At 34.6% G+C, this 22,039-nt stretch overlaps 1 pseudogene; it reads left to right on the top strand.

Moving 5' to 3' along the window:
• The first annotated feature begins 4,102 nt into the window (after window positions 1-4,102).
• On the top strand, window positions 4,103-11,144 carry LOC149192281 (uncharacterized; annotated as a pseudogene).
• Window positions 11,145-22,039: the final 10,895 nt, after the last annotated feature.

Here is a 22,039-nt window from a genome sequence, read left to right as displayed (position 1 = left end):
AAACAACAGTTTTGATCGCTACAAACGCATTATATGCAATGTTTATATATCATATAACGCATTATATGCAATGTTTATATATCATATAACGCATTATATGTTAAGCTTATGACTAGTTACCTGCCTGTTTTTAAGTTTACAGATTTATATGTTGCAAAATATGAACTATTCCATCCCCTCTATAGGTACCTGCCCGTTTTTTAACTGATCTCATGGAGACAAGCCGAACTTCGTTAACCTGGAGGAATGGGTTTCGGTTAGAAAGATTCGATACTAATTAGCGACTCTGCAGATATCAGATATCAAAAAAAGAAACCAATCATTATAATTAAGAGCGATTCTAAGCGGATTTGACGGTCGTAATGGCCGGATCTGAACAACTGCTCGTATTAGACTAGAAAATCATTTAAAGCTTGTCGGACTTTTTGGAGACGATGCTCCACTCTAGGATAAAGTGAATTGTAACGAAGTCCCTTTTGTCCCTCTCCATACTTATAAATAATCTTTTCACAATTGGTTATATACGACATTACCTGTGGTTTTCTTGGTTTTTACACGTGGCTATTGATGAGAATGACTCCTCGAACTTCATCATTTCCATAAATTTATTTTATGTAATTCAGCTTCGCTGATACATCACTAGTTATTAAAGAAAACACATGCATAAAATCATTTAGTGGGTGGTTTATTGGAGATGTGAATGATAAATGTTTTGGGTTGATAGGTCATTTAATAATAATTAATTTAGATTCATTTAACACTAAATTTATCATGTGCTGAGAGTGATAAAATCTCTTGAGGTGTGAACTTTTTTTTTGGAGTGTACATCAAATCTATCTTTATCTATTTCTATCTCCCTCATCTCTCCTTTATCTCTCTATCTCATCCCCTTCAAATACAAGCAATCTCTCTCCATATCTATCTATCTCTTTCTCCCTCCCTCATTCTTTCTATCTTTCTCTTCTTCCCTCTGTTCACCTCCCATTTATATCTCAATCTCCCTTTACCTCTCTTTTGTCTCTCAATATCACCACCAAAACATACACACTCTTCCTCCATATTTATCTATCTCTCCCTCTCTCTTCCCCTTCTCTTACTCTCCCCCTTTTATCTCTCTCCCCTTCTGCTCTCCTCTCTCGTTCCCTCTCTATCTCCCTTATCACTCCCTCTCTCTCTCCACCTTTCTCTCTCTATGTATTTCTTCTTACCTCCCTCTCTCTCCCCCTCCAACTCCATGTTTGTCTCCCTCCTTCTCTCCTTCTCTCTCTTCCTTCCTCTCTATCCATTTCTCTCCCACCACCCTTTGTCTCCCCCCTCTCTCTCTCTTAGCTTTCCAAATGCGTTACTATCTCCCTCCCTCTCTCCTTCTCTCCCCCCTTCCTTCCACTCTCCTTCTTAGTCTCTCTATCTCACCCAAAAACACACACACTCTCTCTTCATCTCTCACTTATTTCTCCCCCTCTTTCTCCACTTTTCTTTGTCTATGTCTTTCTTCTTCACTCCGTCTCTCCCCCTGCAATTCCATCTTTCTCTCATTTCCTCTCTCCCGCTCTCTCTTAAGTACTCTCTCTGGTCCTTCTCCTCTCTTCCTTTCTCTCCTACCTCCCTCTCTCTTCCCCAATCTCTCTCTCTCTCGTTGCTCTCCAACCTTGTCACTATCTCCCTCCCCCCCTCCTCCTCTCTCTCCCACTCACTCGCCCCTCCATCTTTGTGTCTCCCTCTCTCTCTCTCCCTTATGTCCCTCTCTCACTCCTCTCTTTCTCTCTCTCTCTCATCATTCCTCCTCTCTCCTCTCCTTCATTTTAACTTAGTCTCTCCCTTGTCGTCCCGCTACCTCTCCACCTCTATCACTGTATGTCTTTGCTCTTCCCTCCATATATATCTAGAGTTAATATATATCATGATATATTAATATATATATTATACTATAACAAATTGAATATTATGTTAAATTTAATATTATATTAATCCAAAATAATTAAATTTATTAATATTAAACCTTTAATATTAATATTAAATTTTTAATATCAATATTAGTTTTAATGATGTTTTTTTCATGGCATGATAACAAAAGTTATAATAAAACTGCACCAAATTAATATTTTCAAATATTACAATTTTGATGTGGAAATATTGATGTTTTTAATGACTTTAATATATCTATAGAATATGGTTTTGACAAATATTTAATTAAAATAATTATTAAAAGATTTTGGAGTAAGATTTTGATGGTTTGTGTTGAGTTGACCTTTTCCCTTTGATTTAAGAAATGGTATTTGGTTTAGTAAAGAGTAAAGATGTTTAAAAGTTTACCTAATTTGATAATTTAATGTGGTAATTTTTTTTGTTAAAAGTAAATTTATGATCCATTCAAATTCACATATATAATAAAGCAACTATTAAACTAATGAGATAATTTACTATCCATTCAAATTATATAAATAATGCATAGTTATATTTTAATAATTAATCTTAGTGCAAATTAAAGAGTTATATATAATCTAAATATTCAAGTTATATATAATTTCAAATTCAAGCTAATGTTTTGGTGGACATTAGCAAATATTTCTATTATTTTTTGGACATTAGCAAATATTTTTATTATTTTTTGAAAACATGACATACTTACAGATCACGGTCATATTAGACTATGCTTCTCGAGACAATAATAAAAATTTAAAACTATACCTTATATCATTTAGTGATTTAAAAAATATATATATAACACACAAAAAAAAATTTGAAATATTCTTAAAAAAATAATACTTCAAAAAAAGGAAAGAAAAAAGAAAGCCAGTCCTACCACTAATTAAATGATTTATATACTATAAAATCTACATTTTATCGTGAGCTAACGAGCATCCTGCGCGGAGTTAAATACTCGCGCAGTATAACTCTCTCCGCAACTCTCTCCACACAAGCTTCAACATTAGTTTAGAGACTCATAGATATATGGTTCTACAAACTCTCCTTCACATTTCGATTTTGTAAGCATTGTCCGCATTAGTGATTTCATAACCGTCGATAGGAGCTGTTAATCAATAAATAATAGCACGTAGCAAAACCTATTGATTGAATCACACCTTGGTGTCCATAGATGATGTCCCTAAGCACGTGTACAAGTTAATTATATGTTTGCCACAAGTTAATTATATGTTTGCCATCTGGGTATTCCATAAATAATACTTTTGACTAATGAGCAAAGCAATTATTTGTTTTTAATCTGAAGAACATCGCAAGCAGAGTATGGTTCTGCGTCATGTGAGCATGGTTCTGGCATCATGTGTAGAGGTTTGCTTACGCATACCTTTCCGTATAGTGAAATTTCTGTACAGTCTCAAATATATAGAAAATAAATTGTTAGTTTTTAATATAATATATATAATATTTCGAATACTACACATTAAGTTTATAAAATCATATATAATACCAAAAAAATAAGTTAATTATATGTATTTCATCTCATTATTTCATAAGTAATACTTTTGATTAATGAGAAAAGTAATTATTAGTTTCTATTTTCTTGTCTTTGCTTGCGACCTCGCAGTTGTGAATAATGAGTTGTCCCGTATTAATTTCATTAAAAATAACGACAAAATGTTGTGTATGGAGGCAGAAACACTTCCGAACTCCGCACATAGTCTCCGCACTCCAGAATTCCCACACAATTAAATTACGAAACAATATAGTGCCTACATTGGGGACTGCACGTCGTTGAGCTATCCCGTATTAATTGTTATCTTACATAGTAGGAATACTGTTGATAATAAGAGTAGTGCGCTATGTTTTATGTAAGGTTGTTGCTCTGGAGTGCTTGTGATCATAATTGAGTAGGATATGGGCTTACTAGAGTGATGATTGAAGCTACTTATGGTCATCACCAAAGAAAGCTTTAGTGCTTAAAACTTTTCGTTAAATATATTTTCATTAAAGAACAACTACATTGAGTGTGGAGTTCCGTACTTCACACAATGAAAATCTCATCGTGCAGAGTGCACAACTCCGCACTCAATGTGGTTGTTTGTTCGTTACGTTGCGTCGTGTAGGAGTGGGCAAAGGGAAATCAAGTCAGTCGTCTAGACAATGCTTGGAAAACATATTTTCGAGAGGGGCTATGTTGGGACGCGAGGGTATCTCTGAAAAGTTTGACGTCAACTCAAAAAGACAACAGATCTGGATGTTGGAAATTTTTGGTAATTTCAAACACAAAATAACAGAGAACAATGTTCTGTTTTTTCCACAGGATCTTAACACAGGGAAGCTATAATTGTTTTCTAAGAACAGAGTATTACACACACCCACAAAAGTTTTGTATTCATTAAAATAAAACTTCTGTTACAAAATATTCTTCTTCTGCTTGAGGTATTACACCAAGAACAATTCAACAAAAAATTACTCTGTCTCCTCATGAGATTTTACATTGCTGTGTGTAAAAATCTTTTACATTCACTGTTGTAAAAAAAAAATCTTACATTTACTGTTGTAAAGAAAAATCCTCTGGTTTCATTCACGATGTTGCATTACAAAATAAAAAGAACTTCTCTCTCTGTTGGAGAGATCAACACTGCTGTGTGGAAATTACACATTCACAAAAAAAAAAAAACTTACATTACCCTCTTTACTGCTGTGTGAAAGATTTCATTATACGCACTCATGCGTGCTTCCCTTCTTCTCGTTACATTACACAAAGCAACAACAACATAAAAAATTACATATATGTTTTTACTCCTTCCCTAAAAAAAACTACACCCATACTCTCGTGGAAAATATAAAACATTAAAATTAAAAGTCTTACCTACATCTACGATCCTTTAATAAATTTCATTAAATATTTTACTCATAAAATCGGCAGTCAAAATGAAACTTCACGCAATCTCTATTTGGTGCAGGCATGTACATTAACTTTGGTTTAATCAACGATCATCATCAATCCTTGCAATCGGACGAATATCGCTTGCCAAAACAAAAAAAATGTTACGTCCAAATAAAAAGTTGTTTTGCAAAACGTACTGGGGACACACTTCAAATGGTGTACAGTAGTGGAGCCCCTCAGAGGAAAACCATTGCCTCAGCAAAAGCGGTCTGATGGGAGACTGGTGGTTTTGCTGAATTAAATACGTGCGGCAGTTTGAAATTAATATTTCAACACTCCCCTTTAATTTCAACTGCTGGGCGTTCAGTCATACCCAAACATTTCCTCAAAAATTCGAAACTTTTCTGCTCCAATGGCTTGGTCAGAATGTCCTGTTCTTGAGTCCTGCAATGTTTTAAAACAATTTCTCCATTGCTTACCAATTCCCTGATGTAATGAAACCTTGTGTCAATGTGTTTCGTTCTCTTATGAAACATCGAATTCTTGGATAATGCAATAGCTGAGTTATTGTCACAAAAAATCACTATTCATTTTGCATGCTCTTGGCCTAAGGTCCTTAACATTCTTTTCATCCAAACTGCTTGACATGCTGTTGCTGTAGCTGCCACATATTCTGCCTCTACTGTAGACAATGCTACAATAGGCTGCTTTTTAGAAGCCCATGAAATGGGTCTTGAACCCATGTCAAAGACATAACCGGATGTGCTTTTCCGATCATCTACACTTCCAGCCCAATCACTATCAGTGTATCCAATTAAATCTGAACATTCTGAGATAGTATATAAAATGCCAAACCTTTTAGTACCTTTAACATACCTCAGAATTATTTTTGCTGCCTGCCAATGTTCTGCTTTTGGCCTCTCCATGAATATGGAAATTAAACTAATAGCAAACATTATATCTAGCCTAGTTGCAGTCAAATACATGAGGCTGTCAACTATGCTCTTGTACAAACTAGGATCAAAATCCTTGCTGCTGTCCTCTTTGCTGAGTTTTAATCCCATCACTGTGGGAGTGATTGCTGCCTTGCTGTCCTGCATATTGAATCTCTCCAATACTTCATTAACATATTTTGCTTGTAAAATAAAAATTCCATTTTCATTTTGATCTACTTCTATTCCTAAGAAGTATCTCAGCAAACCCATGTCAGTCATTTCAAATTCTTCTTTCATGACTGTTTTGAAATTTTTAACAAGACGATCATCATTACTTGTGAAAATAACATCATCAACATATAATACAACAATCAGTATTTTACCATATTTTTCATTGATATAGAGGGTGGGTTCTCCCTCACACTTTTCAAATCCTTTTTCCAGTAGATAGGAATCTATCCTACTGTACCATGCTCTTGGTGCTTGCTTCAGCCCATAAAGAGCTTTCTTCAATCTACACACTTTGTGCTCTTGGCCTTTCTTTTCATAGCCTAGAGGTTGTTCAATGTAAACCTCTTCCATTAACACTCCATTTAGGAATGTTGACTTCATGTCCATTTGGTAAACTTTCCACTTTTTTTGTGCTGCTATGGACAGCACTGCTCTCACTGTTTCCATTCTTGCAACCGGTGCGAAAGTTTCCTCATAGTCTCTCCCATACTGCTGCTTGTATCCTTTGACTACAACTCTTGCCTTGTGTCTTCCTATTTTTCTTTCAGCATTGCTCTTGGTCTTGTAGACCCATTTGACTCCAATGACTTCCTTTCCTTTTGGTAGTTCAACCAAATCCCATGTCTTGTTTCTTTCTATGGCATTAATCTCCTCATCCATAGCTTCTATCCATTTCCTATCCTTAATTGCATCTTCGAAATAAATAGAGTCATCAACATGACAATATAAAGCAAACAAAGAATTCATACCTTCATCATAAATGTCACTTAAATTTCTTAACTTCTTACCTCTTTCATTTGGTGTGCAAGTGCTTGAAGAAGCACTTGAATTTCCTCCTTGTGGTGTGCTTGGAGAAGCACTTTCATTTCTCCTAAAGGGTGTCCCTTTCTGTCCTTGTGTTGGCGCTGCTGTTTGGGGATGTATTTCAACCATCTCCTCATCATGTTCATCATGAGACAAACAGTTTTAAACATTCACTGCTTTATCTATGCTTCCATCCCAAGCTTCCTCCTCAATAAACTGAACATCTCTGCTCACAAAAAATTTCTTGGTAGATGGGATATACAACCTGCAAGCTTTGGATTCCTCACTATATCCAATGAAAATGCATTTCTCCCCTTTGATGTCCAACTTCTTCCTTAGCTGATCTGGAATGTTTTCATAAGCCACACATCCAAAAACTTTCATGTGGGTGACTCCTTGCTTTCTCCCACTCCATGCTTCTTCCGGCACTTTGTTTATGACTGCTTTTGTTGGACATCTATTCAAAATATATACTACACAGTGTACAGCTTCAGCCCAATAATCATTTGGCAAATGCTTTGCCTTTAGCATACTCCTTGCCATATCCATGATTGTCCTATTCTTCCTTTCGGCAACTCCATTTTGCTGTGAGGTGTACCTAGCTGTAAATTGTTTGTGAATTCCATTTTCTCTACAAAACCGTAGAAATTATTTGGAGATATACTCACCTCCTCTGTCAGTTCTTAAAACTTTGATATGCAGCCCGTTTTGGTTTTCTACAAGTGCTTTGAAATTTCGAAATTTTTCAAACACTTCACTTTTGTTCTTCAAGAAATAAACCCAAGTTTTTCTAGTAAAATCATCAATGAATGTTAGAAAATATTGGCTTCCTGCTAATGATGGAGTTTGCATTGGTCCACATAAGTCTAAGTGGACAATTTCTAAGGGTGCCTTTGCCCTTATGCTTTTCCCTGATGGAAAACTTTCTCAGTATTGTTTCCCCAAGATACAACCTTCACAAAGGTTGTCCGGTTTCTCTATCAATGGTAATCCTCTTACCATTCCTTTTCTACTCAACAAGTTAAGACCTCCAAAGTTGAGATGCCCAAATATCAAATTCCACAACCAATTTTCATCCTTTGGTTGGCTTTGGAAAGCCTCTTGTGTCATTGCTGCTATTGCTTCTTTATTTTTCAAATCTGCCTTTATTCTGAGAGGGAACATCCTGTTCCTTGTCATCTTCACTTCAACAATACATCGTTTACTGGGTGCTCTATCCATGATGGTGCATACATCATTCACAAAGAAAACATTGTAACCCTTTTGAACAAGCTGTCCAATACTTAAAAGGTTACACTTCATTCCAGGAACATAATAGACATCTGCTATGGTTTTCTTTTCACCTTTCTTTGTAAATATTTTTACTTCTCCTTTTCCCATAACAGAAATTTTACTATCAGTCCCAAGTGTGACTTGTGATTTCACATTTTTATCTAAAGTAGAAAACAGGGCTATGTTTCTTGTCATATGGTTGCTGCAACCAGAGTCTAGAAACCATATATCATCACTGTTTGTTTCAGCCATATTACAAGCTAACAACACATTATCTTGGCTGATATTTTCTCTAGTGATATTTGCACTAGATCTATTGCTCATATCATGCTGCTTCTTCCTACATTCATTTGCATAATGCCCATATCTTTTACAGTAATAACATTGAACATTGGATTTTTCATACCTTTTTCCTTGAGCATGATGTTGTCCACTTTGTTGGTTGCCGCCTTGGCCTTGGTTCTGATTTGGATTACTGCCTCTTCCTTGAGAATTTGCTGGACTGTTTCTTCCACCTCTCTTTTGGCTTCTGCCTCTTCGTCTCTTGTTTCCTCTGCCTTGACCTCTTCTTCTTCCAAAGGACATCTGGGTCTTGAAGGATTGCTCTAGAGATGAGTTTTCATTTCTACTCAACCTCTTCTCATGTGTTATTAGTGATGCATGAAGTTCATCATCTGAAAAGTTTGTGAGATCCTTTGTCTCTTCTATGGTGGTGACAATCACATCGAACTTTGAGGGTAGAACCCTCAATAGTTTCTCCACAATCCTCCTTTCTTCAAGATTTTCTCCATGAGATCTTATTTGTGTGACTAGATCAATCACATGTGTCAAGAATGAGTCAATATTATCGGACTCCTTCATGCACAGATTCTCAAAATCTCTTCTTAGCAATTGTAGTTTTGTTGTCTTCACTTTCTCCATGCCTTGATAGGTTGTCTTGAGAGTTTGTCATGCTTCTTTGGATGTCTTGGCTGCTGCTATCCTTGGAAACACACTCTCATGCACTGCTTGATATAAAAATACGTGGGCTTTTTAATCCTTCTTCTTATTGCTCTTCAACAGATCTTTCTCTGCCTGAGTTAATCCATTAAACTCATCTTTATCTCCTGGTTCTTCAAACCCATATTCGACAAGTTCCCATAAATCTTGTGAGGCAAACAAGGCTCTCATGGTTATTGCTCAATAGTCATAGTTTTTCCCATTAAACTGTGGGAGCTGAGTATTAAAAATATCCATGCTAGTGTTGGTGCTAGAGCCAACCATTCTTGCACTCTAAACTATCATTGTGCATTTAAAAATCCTGATTGTCTTCAACAGCAACACAAAAAAAACTTTGAGAAATACCTTGGATTCTTTGACTGAGTCTTCACTCTGCTGGAGAAGCTGCTGCAGCAAAATAACCTTCCTTCAACTTCTTTGACACCTTCAAAGAGCCTGGACAAGCTCTGATACCACTGTTGGAAATTTCTAGTAATTTCAAACACAAAAGAACAGAGAACAATGCTCTGTTTTCTCCACAGGATCTTAACATAGGGAAGCTACAATTGTTTTCTGAGAACAGAGTATTACACATACACACCCACAAAAGCTTTGTATTCATTAAAATAAAACTGTTGTTACAAAATATTCTTCCTCTGCCTGAGGGATTACACCAAGAACACTTCAACAAAAAATTACTCTGTCTCCTCCTGAGATTTTACACTGTTGTGTGTAAAAATATTTTACATTCACTGCTGTAAAAAAAAAAACAAAATCTTACATTTACTGCTGTAAAGAAAAATCCTCTTGTTTCATTCACGCTGTTGCATTACAAAATAAAAAGAACTTCTGTCTTTGTTGGAGAGATCAGCACACTACTATGTGGAAATTACACATTCACCAAAAAAAAACTTACATTACCCTCTTCACTCTTGTGTGAAAGATTTCATTATACGCACTGATGCGTGCTTCCCTTCTCCTCATTACATTACACAATGGAACAACAACATAAAAAATTACATATATATTTTTACTTCTTCCGGAAAAAAAAACTACCCCCATACTCCTGTGGAAAATATAAAACATTAAAATTAAAAGACTTACCTACATCTACCATCATGTAATAAATTTCATTAAATATTTTACTCATAAAATCGACGGTCAAAATGAAACTTCACGCAATCTCCATTTGTTGCAGACATCTACATTAACTTTGGTTTAATCAACGGTCATCATCAATCCTTGCAATCGGACGAATATCGCTTGCCAAAACAAAACGAATGTTACGTCCCGATAAAAAGTTGTTTTTCAAAACGTACTGGGGACACGCGTCAAATGGTGTACAGTAGCGGAGCCCCTTGGAGAAAAACCACTGCCTCAGAAAAAGTGATCCGATGGGAGACTGGTGGTTTTTCTGAATTAAATACGCGCAGTGGGCTCGGTCCCTACAATAGTCTTCGCACGGGAATGAAGATGTGATATCATGGAGGCAAACCTAAAGTTTTTCCGGTGGTTCGTCTGCAGTGTCTTCCTTTCAATTACAGCAAGAGCAACATTTGTGCTTTCTTTGTGGGATTGGATGTTGTGGGCTCCTTGCTAGTTCATAAACATGGTCGTTTCTCTAGTGAAGGTTTTGTTGTCTTTTGCAATCTGATGCAAGTCAATTTTCTTTGTAGTGGGATAGACAGAACATGGGGCGTAGGTACATTGAGGTATTTCGCTACAAAAAGTGGGGTTGCTACAATGTAGTTGCATCTGAACTCAATGAAGCCAAAGTGTGGGATAATGTTGCTCCACTACCCAGCGCCCCAAAGGGTTCTTCAAAGAAGGATCATATGGAACATACTGGCTTTCTGAAGCTCCAAGGACTTCCTTTCTCAGTGTTGAAGAGGGGCATCATTGAGTTTTTCAAGCAATATTATCTAAAAGAGAAAAATGTACATATTGTAACTCATTTAAATAGGAGAGTCACAGCTGAATCTTTTGTGGAATTTTTAAGTGTCGTTGATTCAAACGATGTTATGATATGCAAACACTTTTTATTCAACTCACAAGAAGCTGGTCATTTTCTTACTACCACTTTAGCATGGAGATGCTTAATCTGTAAATAGTTTTGTTACAATATCATGCACCAATACCATGACTTACTAATACCAAAGCCCAAAAATCAGAACTCCATATGACACTTGTTCATATGAAGTTTTTTTAATTAATCAATTTAATTAAAGGAAAAAAAGGCATAAGATAAATCTCAAACTTTGATTTTTGTATACTATTAATAATATTATAGAATATTTAATAGAGGTTAAATCCCGACCATCCACCTAATAATTTTTTATAATTAAATTAAAATTTTGTAAGCCCTATTCCAAAATAGATATGCCTATGGGCATAATTAAATAAATAAATAAATAAATTATATTTAAAATATATTTTGAGTGTAAAATAAGTTATGGTCTTTTGGGCATGTGGTATTGATAGGTCATGGTATCATAGAAAAAATCAGTATATATGTTAAAATCTTCGTGATAAAGTGGGGTCAATTTCCACCATTAAGAACCTTATTACATATTTATTTAAATGTATGTATATTTAACTCAATTTTTTTCCTTGGAAAAAAATGTTAATTTCATTTCATCATTGAATAATAATAAAAAATATTTTAGGGATGCATACTTATGTATGCATTCAAATAAGATCTAGCGATCACCCAAAAATAATGTGACTCTATGTCACATCTATATAGAAAGGTTGAACAAATCTTAGTGTATATCTTTGGTTGCACATAAATACATAAGTGTGCAATTTATATTTTCTCTATGGGAGCATTGTATTTATGTTTCCAAAAAATACTATATGAGTTGTCGCATGCCCTTAATAGTAAGGGCATCATCCATCCAACTTGACAACCCACATAGTGCTTTCAGACCATGGACCAAAAGATCGTCTTTAGGTTTGATTTTGTAATGATCGTAGCCCCCCTTCTATGAAGGGTCTAAGATAAACATCATAATGTCCATGGTAATTTGATTCCCTAATTACCCAATCGACTACTATCATATAAACATCTTCCTTCGATAAGGAAATCCACTAGTGAGTTGTGTTCAAACATGAGAAACAAAGCAACTACAAAAAAATCTCTAAGTCAAATAACTTCTTCTAGCAATGGTTGAAAATATAATTGTGACATATTTGGGCCCCTTTTTCCCAATTTATGATTAGTGTTTAATAGCCAAAAATATGTAGGGAGGTGTAGCATATTTCTTTTACAAAAATAAGCAACACTTTTAAAGCCATAAGTTCAACATAAAATTTTGTGCCCATCCCAAGCCCCATCTTCATGGAATAATAATGTGTCTCGTTAGGTAAAGTATAGCCCCTCTCTCATAGTTTCTGTCATTTCCTTGTGCTTCCAAATCAGAAAAAATCATAAGGAATGGACTTATCAATTTCTTTAGAAACAATATTTCTAGCTCTAGGAATTTTGTCCTTTCGTGGGAGTAGGGACAAAATGGCAACATCATGTGCCATTATACTATCTGGCATGGAGAGAGCATCTTAGAAGATAGCTCTATTTCAAACTATACATATCCCGCAATTGTTAATTAAAGGAAGTTCCCTGAAGTATTTTATAACTTTATTCTCAAAGTAGGTGCACCAAGCTTCCAATAGACTTGTCCCATGACACTCCTCTACAAACCCCAATTTCCCTCTACAAGCTTCCCATTCACATTTTTGCTAAGGGAACTCCATAAAAAAATGTAGCACTACTTCCTCAAATTTATATAGAGCACATCAGCTAGGTCCTTCTAGATTCCTTTTTTGGATGTTATCTAAGGTTGGAACTCTATTTTCTGGTCGAAACCACATGAAGACATGGGATTTTGTAGGGAATTTGATTTTCAAGATATTTTTCCACCACCATACGTATTCACCCCACATCAAATCTGAAATAAGGTGAAGGTATCCTAGCTTTGGCTTACCATCCTTAAAGGGAGAGTGATCCCAAAGTTCATCATCCCTATTTTTAACCGAATATGGGATGTACACAATGATGCAATGTCTCTAACACATATTTTTGAGTGATCTACCTCTATTCATAGTTGCTTAGTTCATGAACAACCTTGCATCCAAATGTTGGTGAGGGTTGGATCTATGATTTGATTGAGTTTATTGATGCCTCCATCATTTAACACCACAACTAGAGCCCATGGACTGAGAGAAGCTTTACCATAACCGACCCATGGATTACGTCCCATATTGATTTGAGCTCCATTTCCTATTACCCATGCTAGACCTACCGCAATGAGATGGAAATAGCCAAAAAAAAACCTTCCATACAATTGAAACATTTGTGCATGACTTATTAGGGTTCCTTAACTAATTCTCAATTAAGCGAGGAAAGATATACTTCATACGCACCACTAAGGTCCACATTGAACTGTGAGAATCCTTCATCCAATTTTTCCACGAGAGCTTTAACCAAAGGAGGAATGTTCTTCAGTCCCCATCCTCCCCACACATTTGGGACAAGGATTCTATCCCATTTAACCCATGGCATCACAACTTGGTCTCAAGATCCTGTTGATAAGAACCCCACACACACTTTTTGCATTTTCTCTAGAATTCCTTTTGGGATCCAAGGTAGCGAGATCCAATATACAGGTATGGCTTCAAGAACTAACTTTATAAGGACTAGATGAACATATTTTGAAGCCATCTCAAACTCTAGGCCTTTAGCCATTTTTTCCATCTTTATAATGAGGTAGTTCTAACCTACTTTTTCATAGGAATTTGGTTTTAACTAAAAGCCCAAGTATTTTAGGCCTTTGTTAATGTCCAACCTAGTGTAAGGAAACTAGGTCTATAAGTATAGGACTTCCATTCCTTCCTCAGAATGAAAAGGAAGGCTCGATTTAGTCATATTCACCTTCACATTGGTGGCTCTCTCAAACAAATCTGAGGAACCTTTTAACAAGTTCCAATCTCTTTGGGAGCAATCAGAAAAAAATGAGGATGTTATCTTCAAACAACAGATGGGTGATTTGTATATTATATGCAATCGCTTCTCCTTTAAATTATCATCTTCTCTTTTCCTTTCCTAGCATCATGCTTAGAAATTCCATCATTGCTAGGAAAAACAGAGGGAAAAATGATATCCATAAGGAAGGTCTCGTTGTGTGCATGAAAAAGGGAATGTTGTTATATTTACGAAAACAACAAAAGAGATCAAGGAGATACAACGTGACCTTTCTGGATTCAAAAATATCTCCTGATATCAATGTGGCTGCAAACAAGGACACACTATGATAGTCGTCGTGAGCTTAAATTATTTTTAGCCTATGTATAGCAAATAGGCACAAAGTTGATTGATCGTGAGAAATTCTATTACACTCCTTTCCTAACTGTGGATCATGACATTTAGTGTAGATATTTACATTTACAATTTACCAATAAAATTTATTTCCCAATTCAAATTTCTTATTTTTTCAGTTTCATTCATACTCAGTTTCTAGTTAAATTCAACGTTTTTAGTCTAGTTTAATATTGCAGCATTGAACTTATGTTCATGGTATATTTTGGAAATATTATTGAATGAAATGGTAAAGAGATTAACCCATTTCTTGATATTGATTCCAAGATATTCTTAAATGTACCATCCATTTAAAGATGTCCCATTGCAATATGGCTTTACCAGCAAGTATAGTTGGACAGTACAAGCATAGATATACAATGTTTTGACAGAGAGCAGAGGCACAAATCATGAACAAAACACGTAAACACAAAACACAAGACTTGCTTCCATTCATCGATTAACAGGTATTTATACAAGATGGAGAAACTTCTGGATATTAATTCGGGTGGTGGCTTCCTGAAGAAGCTTGCCCCTTTGTCAACACTTTCTAGATACTGCATTAAAATCACATTTGAAAATTGGTTCTAGGTAGTTGGAATTACTTCCAGTTTCTTCCAACACTCCCCCTTAATTCCAACTATATAACAAACATCTGATATGCCTTCTGGTCTAAGTCTTAGCTAGGCTTACAACATAATTTGTATTTTCTACAATGCACAACTTAGTTCTACATATTTCAAATTTAGCCTTTCCAAGAGGCTTGGTGAATATGTCAGCCAAACATTTAGTGTAGATATTTCCATTTCCAATTTACCAATAAAATTTATTTCCCAATTCAAATTTCTTATTTTTCAAGTTTCATTCATACTCAGTTTCTAGTTAAATTCAATGTTTTTAGTCTAGTTTAATATTGCAGCATTGAACTTATGTTCATGGTAGATTTTGGAAATATTATCGAATGAAATGGTAAAGAGATTAACCCATTTCTTGATAGTGATTCCAAGATATTCTTAAATCTACCATCCATTTAAAGATGTCCCATTGCAATATGGCTTTACCAGCAAGTATAGTTGGACAATACAAGCATAGATATACAATGTTTTGACAGAGAGCAAAGGCACAACTCATGAACAAAGCACGTAAACATAGAACACAAGACTTGATTCCATTCATCGATTAACAGGTATTTATACAAGATGGAGAAACTTCTGGATATTAATTTGGGCAGTGGCTTCCTGAAGAAGCTTGCCCCTTTGTCAACACTTTCTAGATACTGCATTAAAATCACAGTTGAAAATTGGTTCTGGGTAGTTGGAATTACTTCTAGTTTCTTCCAACACTCCCCCTTAATTCCAAATATATAACAAACATCTGATATGCCTGCTGGTCTAAGACTTAGCTAGGCTTACAACATAATTTTGATTTTCTACAATGCACAACTTAGTTCTACATATTTCAAATTTAGCCTTTCCAAGAGGCTTGGTGAATATGTCAGCCAAATTTTCATTTGTATTACAATATGATAAGTCAATTTCTTTTGATTGCAATTTTTCTCTTACAAAATGATGTTGTGTCTCAATGTGTTTTGTTCTTGCATGATATATAGGATTGTTTACCAATTTGATAGTGCTTTGATTGTCACATCTGATTACTATAGGTGCTTGTTGTGTTTCTCCAACATCTTCAAGTATCCTCCTAAGCCATATTGCTTCACAGGTTGCACTGCATAATGCTTTATACTCAGCTTCAGTGGATGACAATGAAACAGTTGGTTGTTTCTTACTGCTCCATGATATTGGTCCTGAACCAATATTGAACACGTATCCAGTAGTAGATTTCCTATCATCTGGATTTCCTGCCCAGTCAGAATCAGAATAACCTGCCAATTCAACATCAAATTCATCAATATACATAATACCAAAATTAAGTGTTCCTTTCAGATATCGAAGGACTTTCTTTGCTGCTTTCCAATGGCTTTCACAAGGCATAGCCATGAACTGACTAAGTATGCTGACATAATATGCTATATTTGGCCTGGTAGTGGTGAGATAGTTCAGAATTCCCACTAGTTGATGGTACATAGTTCCATTCACCTCTTTGGTTCCATCATCACTGCACAATTTGACATTCTGTTCTAAAGGAGTAGATGTTGCCTTGCATTCAATCATATTGAATCTTTTAAGGATTTCCCTTGTATATTTTCTTTGTGTGATTAGTGTCTCACCAGGTCCCCTCCAAACTTCAAGACCTAAACAATAATGCAATTCACCAAGATCCTTCATCTCAAATACATGTGACCACTGATTTTTAATTTCTTCAATCAACTTGCATGTGTTTCCTGTTATGATAAGATCATCAACATATACAGATATTAAAGCAACATTCTTGCATTCATCTTCCTTGATGTATAAGTTAGGATCATTTTTTCTTCTCATAAAACCTTTCTCATAAAAGAAAGAATTAATTTTCACATACCATGATCTTGGTTCTTGTTTCAAACCATATAAAGCTTTCTTTAACCTGCAAAACAGATGCTCCTACCCCTATTTTACAAATCCTTCGGGCTGAACTAAATAAACTTCTTCTTTTAACTCACCACTAAAAAATGCAGATTTGACATCTAACTGATGCATTTTCCAATTATATTTTGTAGCTAATGCAATCATGATTCTAATTGTGTTCAACTTAGCTACAGGTGTAAAATTATCTTTATAATCAATTCCCTCCTTTTGTGAATATCCTTTTGCAAGCAATCTAGCTTTATGTTTATCAATACTTCCATCAGCATTAAATTTAGATTTATAAAGCCATTTGCATCCTATGGGAACTTTGTTTTTAGGCAATTCTGTTAATTCCCATGTGTCATTCTTCATTATAGAGTTATATTCTTCATTCATTGCATTTCTCCATTCTTCATATTCTTTATCTTCCTCATAGCTTGAAGGTTCTACAACATTCATAACATGAGACATTAATGCATAATATTTATACCTTACAGGTACTTGACTTTGACGTGATGACCTTCTTGGAGTTTTACTGCTTTCCTATTTATTTTGGCTTTGCAGAGTCTCCTCTCCTCTCTTTGGAGTGTCATGACTGTTTGATGCTACTTGTTCTTGAACTTGTACCTTTTCCTGTGCTTGTTCCTGTTCTTGTTCAACACTTGTGTCTAATTTGACATAATCATCAATACCATGTCATACACTAGTATTATTTATTTTATCACCTTCATTTGCATTCTCATGAAACACCACATCCCTACTTGCAAGCAGTCTATGAGTATTGGGATCAAACAACTTGTATGCTTTCTGATCATCACAATAACCAATAAATATGCACTTAATTGACTTTGCATCGAGTTTTCTTCTTTCATCTTTTGGAATATGAGCAAATGCCTTGCAACCAAAAACTCTTAAATGACTCACTTTTGGTTTGTACCCATAAAATGCTTCAAAAGGTGTTTTAAGCTCTAAAATTTTGGTTGGACTCCTATTTTTCAAATAAATAGCAGTATTAATGGCTTTAGCCCAAAAAACATTAGAGATATTTTTACCTTGAAGGATACTACGTGCACATTCAACTAGTGTTATGCTTTTCCTCTCAGCGACTCCATTTTGCTGAGGTGTATGTAGCACTGTAAATTGTTGTAGAATCCCATTGCTTTTACAATATTGATTAAATTCTCTTGATTTGAATTCTCCCCCTTGATCATATCTCAAAATTTTGATGTAACTACCAATTTGTTTTTCTACCATATTCTTAAATTCTTTAAAATACTCAAAAAAATCACTCTTCTTTCTTATGAAATAAACCCATGTATACCTAAATCTGTCATCCACAAATATAAGAAAATACCATGTTCCACCAATACCCTATCCCATTCCACCATCGATGAATCAAGTCCAGTTAGGGACACTTGCATCAAGGCATCCAATGTAACTAATGATAACTTTGTTCTTAGTACATCCTTCATTATGTTTTGTCTTGAGAATCCTCTCTCACAAGCAATCGTACTTGCAAGAATAGTAAGTATTGCCTACCATAACTTTAACATGTTAGGTAAATTTGTATTTAACCCTCTAACAGAAAAAATCCTCCATGCATCTTTCATGGATGATCCCTCACAAGTAACATGAAGAGTGTCAACAGATGGATGCAACTCTTTCAAACAAGCCTCAAAATCAAATGTTGTTTTTTTTTCGTCACTTTCATAATAAGGATGTAAGTTTTGAAAAATCTTTTCAAGCCAATGCTTTGAATTTCATTCTCTTCCATAAACATCCTCTAAATAATGGCAAGGGCTAAATAACTTTGCTAAGTTGAAAAATGAAAGATCAAGGAATCTTCCATTCAAATTTTCTACAAGACCTTGAACATAATCTTTGCAAGTTGTTTGCAACTTCCTACTGAATCTTCAATACAAGGTTTCCATGATTGTTTTTGCATATCAAAACAGTTATCATATGCATGTGTAATTGCCAAAAATCGTAATTCATATTTGTCAACAAGCCCCTCCTTATCACAAATTTCTAGAAAGCCAAATTTAGAGGCAGCTATAAATTTAGATAAATAACATGTGCCATCTGCAATTGTGTCACTTCTTAAAAACCACCTTTTCAAAGTTTTTACGGTAACATCTATGACTGCCCCTAAAGAGCTGACATCGATGTACTCTTCTTGGAATTGCTTGTTCAACTTGTTTAATTCACACATTATATCTGCAAGCATGTGTAAACAAAATTGAACTAAAAAGATCCTTGCCTTATCATACCATGAGTCTTTTCTTTCATTTTTCCACAATGTTAATATGGGAGGCATAAGTACAACAAGTCTTTCAATGACTTGTCCCCTTGAAAGCCATCTAACTCCATGGATTTGAAGAGCTTGGAGAGTTTCAAGTTGCATAAGTTCCTGTACAGCAATAAGCTCACTATTTCTTTTCGTAGAATTTTGCACCCAAGAATATATCTTATTTTCTAATTTCTCAACAAACAATAATTTAGGTATTCTTTTTGAAGCATCTGATGCGGCTAAAGCTTCACGATGAGCAATGCAATGAACACCTAGAAGATTAGGTACATCGTTCTTCAAGAAAGAAATAAAACCATTTTCATTACCAACCATTGAAGAAGCACCATCTGTGGAAACTCTTATCAATCTTTCTTTTGAAAGACCCCTTGATTCCATTAAATGTTTGATTGAATCATAAGTTGTTTTCCCTCTTCCATCACAAACATTTATGAGCTTTAGAAACTGTGAAATTTGAGGCCCCAATCCTTTTAAGTTTAAAAACGTGGCATAAACCACAAGATGCTTTTCTAAGCTATGATCTGTACTTTCATCTAGCATCAATGAAAAAAAGGGCTATCTAGCATTTTTGAAATTTGTAGCTCCTCAAGATATTGAGATATAGCAAAAAGGAATTCTTTTTCCGCCATATGATTTGTATATGATGTATAATATTTATTATTTGGCATATTTGTTGTGTGTAAGGACATTTTAAACAAGCAAATAGATTCATATTTTGATAGTGGTAGATCCTCTTGCACCATCCAATACACTAATTTCATAGTAGTAATGACTCTTTCTTTGTTCATATCATCAATTCATGCAATGTGTTAAGTAATAGGCTTCACTTTCTTCTCATTTCCACATATCCACTTTTCCTGTGAGAGTTTATGCATGCTTGAACTAGCATGAACAATTATAGAATCAAGTTGCAATGTAGAGCAACCCGTCCCAGTTCCCCATGGCCCCATCACCTTATGCATTTCACAATATATGCGTTTCACAATTGTTTTTCCTTCATGTTTTTCCTCCCTCAACCACTTATACTTAGTTTTCCACTGATCACAAAACTCTCTTCTTAGTTTCATTTTTTCTTTTCTTTTGGGTGTTAGGTTCGCCCTCGTGAAATTCTTCATCACATTCTTCATTATACCCCAAGATATCAAATTCTTCATTATGCCCCAAGACATCTAAATCTTCATTTAGATCAAAATCACGACCTTCTTTATCACGCAATGAAACTTGAGATGTACTAGACCATCCAAAGACATTTTTAATAGAAAGTTGATTCCTTTTTTTGAAGACATTTTTTGATATATAATACCTATATAATAAAAATAAGTTAATTAATATATATGAATTTCAATTCATAAGTTGAAAACATATTAAAAAATTAATCTTGCACTGATTTCAAGAAAAGATATTAACCAAGGAATATACCTATTTATTCGTTATAACATTTAATAATATGCCTATTAATTCTTTAGAATATTTAATAATTTCTAGTGTAAGTAAAAGTTTTTCAATATTTACAATAAAGTGCCTATGTCTTCTATCTATTTTACTCATCTAATGTTTCAGCAAAAAAAAAAAAAAAAACTAATCTTTTATTTGGTTTAAATTCTATCTATTTCAGTCATCTAATGTTTTAGCAAATAAAAAAAACCTAATCTTTTATTTGGTTTAAATAGTATTAAAGACATATATATATAAATATAAAGTTTTGCTAACCTATTAAAAATAAAAATAAAAATATATACGAATTGGCTTACTCTTTCTTGAGCACTTATTGCTCGCATATTATAAATAAAAAAAATTATATACAAATTCATTATATGTACAAGTTAAAAAAAATAAGCACGTGTACAAGTTAATTATATGTTTGCCACAAGTTAATTATATGTTTGCCATCTCGGTATTCCATAAATAATACTTTTGACTAATGAGCAAAGCAATTATTTGTTTTTAATCTGAAGAACATCGCAAGCAGAGTATGGTTCTGCGTCATGTGAGCATGGTTCTGGCATCATGTGTAGAGGTTTGCTTATGCATAGCTTTCCGTATAGTGAAATTTCTGTACAGTCTCAAATATATAGAAAATAAATGGTTAGTTTTTAATATAATATATATAATATTTCGAATACTAAACATTAAGTTTATAAAATCATATATAATACCAAAAAAATAAGTTAATTATATGTATTTCATCTCATTATTTCATAAGTAATACTTTTGATTAATGAGAAAAGTAATTATTAGTTTCTATTTTCTTGTCTTTGCTTGCGACCTCGCAGTTGTGAATAATGAGTTGTCCCGTATTAATTTCATTAAAAATAATGACAAAATGTTGTGTATGGAGGCAGAAACACTTCCGAACTCCGCACATAGTCTCCGCACTCCAGAATTCCCACACAATTAAATTACGAAACAATATAGTGCCTACATTGGGGACTGCACGTCGTTGAGCTATCCCGTATTAATTGTTATCTTACATAGTAGGAATACTGTTGATAATAAGAGTAGTGCGCTATGTTTTATGTAAGGTTGTTGCTCTGGAGTGCTTGTGGTCATAATTGAGTAGGATATGGGCTTACTAGAGTGATGATTGAAGCTGCTTTTGATCATCACCAAAGAAAGCTCTGGTGCATAAAACTTTTCGTTAAATATATTTTCATTAAAGAACAACTACGTTGAGTGTGGAGTTCCGTACTTCACACAATGAAAATCTCATGGTGCAGAGTGCACAACTCCGCACTCAATGTGGTTGTTTGTTCGTTACGTTGCGTCATGTAGCGAGTGGGCAAAGGGAAATCAAGTCAATCGTCTAGACAATGCTTGGAAAACATATTTTCCAGAGGGGCT

Source organism: Pinus tabuliformis, chromosome 2_2 (assembly GCF_031772625.1).
Source record: "Pinus tabuliformis cultivar Carrire ecotype Pingquan chromosome 2_2, CPIR1, whole genome shotgun sequence".
NCBI lineage: Eukaryota > Viridiplantae > Streptophyta > Pinopsida > Pinales > Pinaceae > Pinus > Pinus tabuliformis.
Note: the sequence above shows the minus strand (reverse complement) of the source record. Positions and strands in the feature narration are given on the sequence as shown.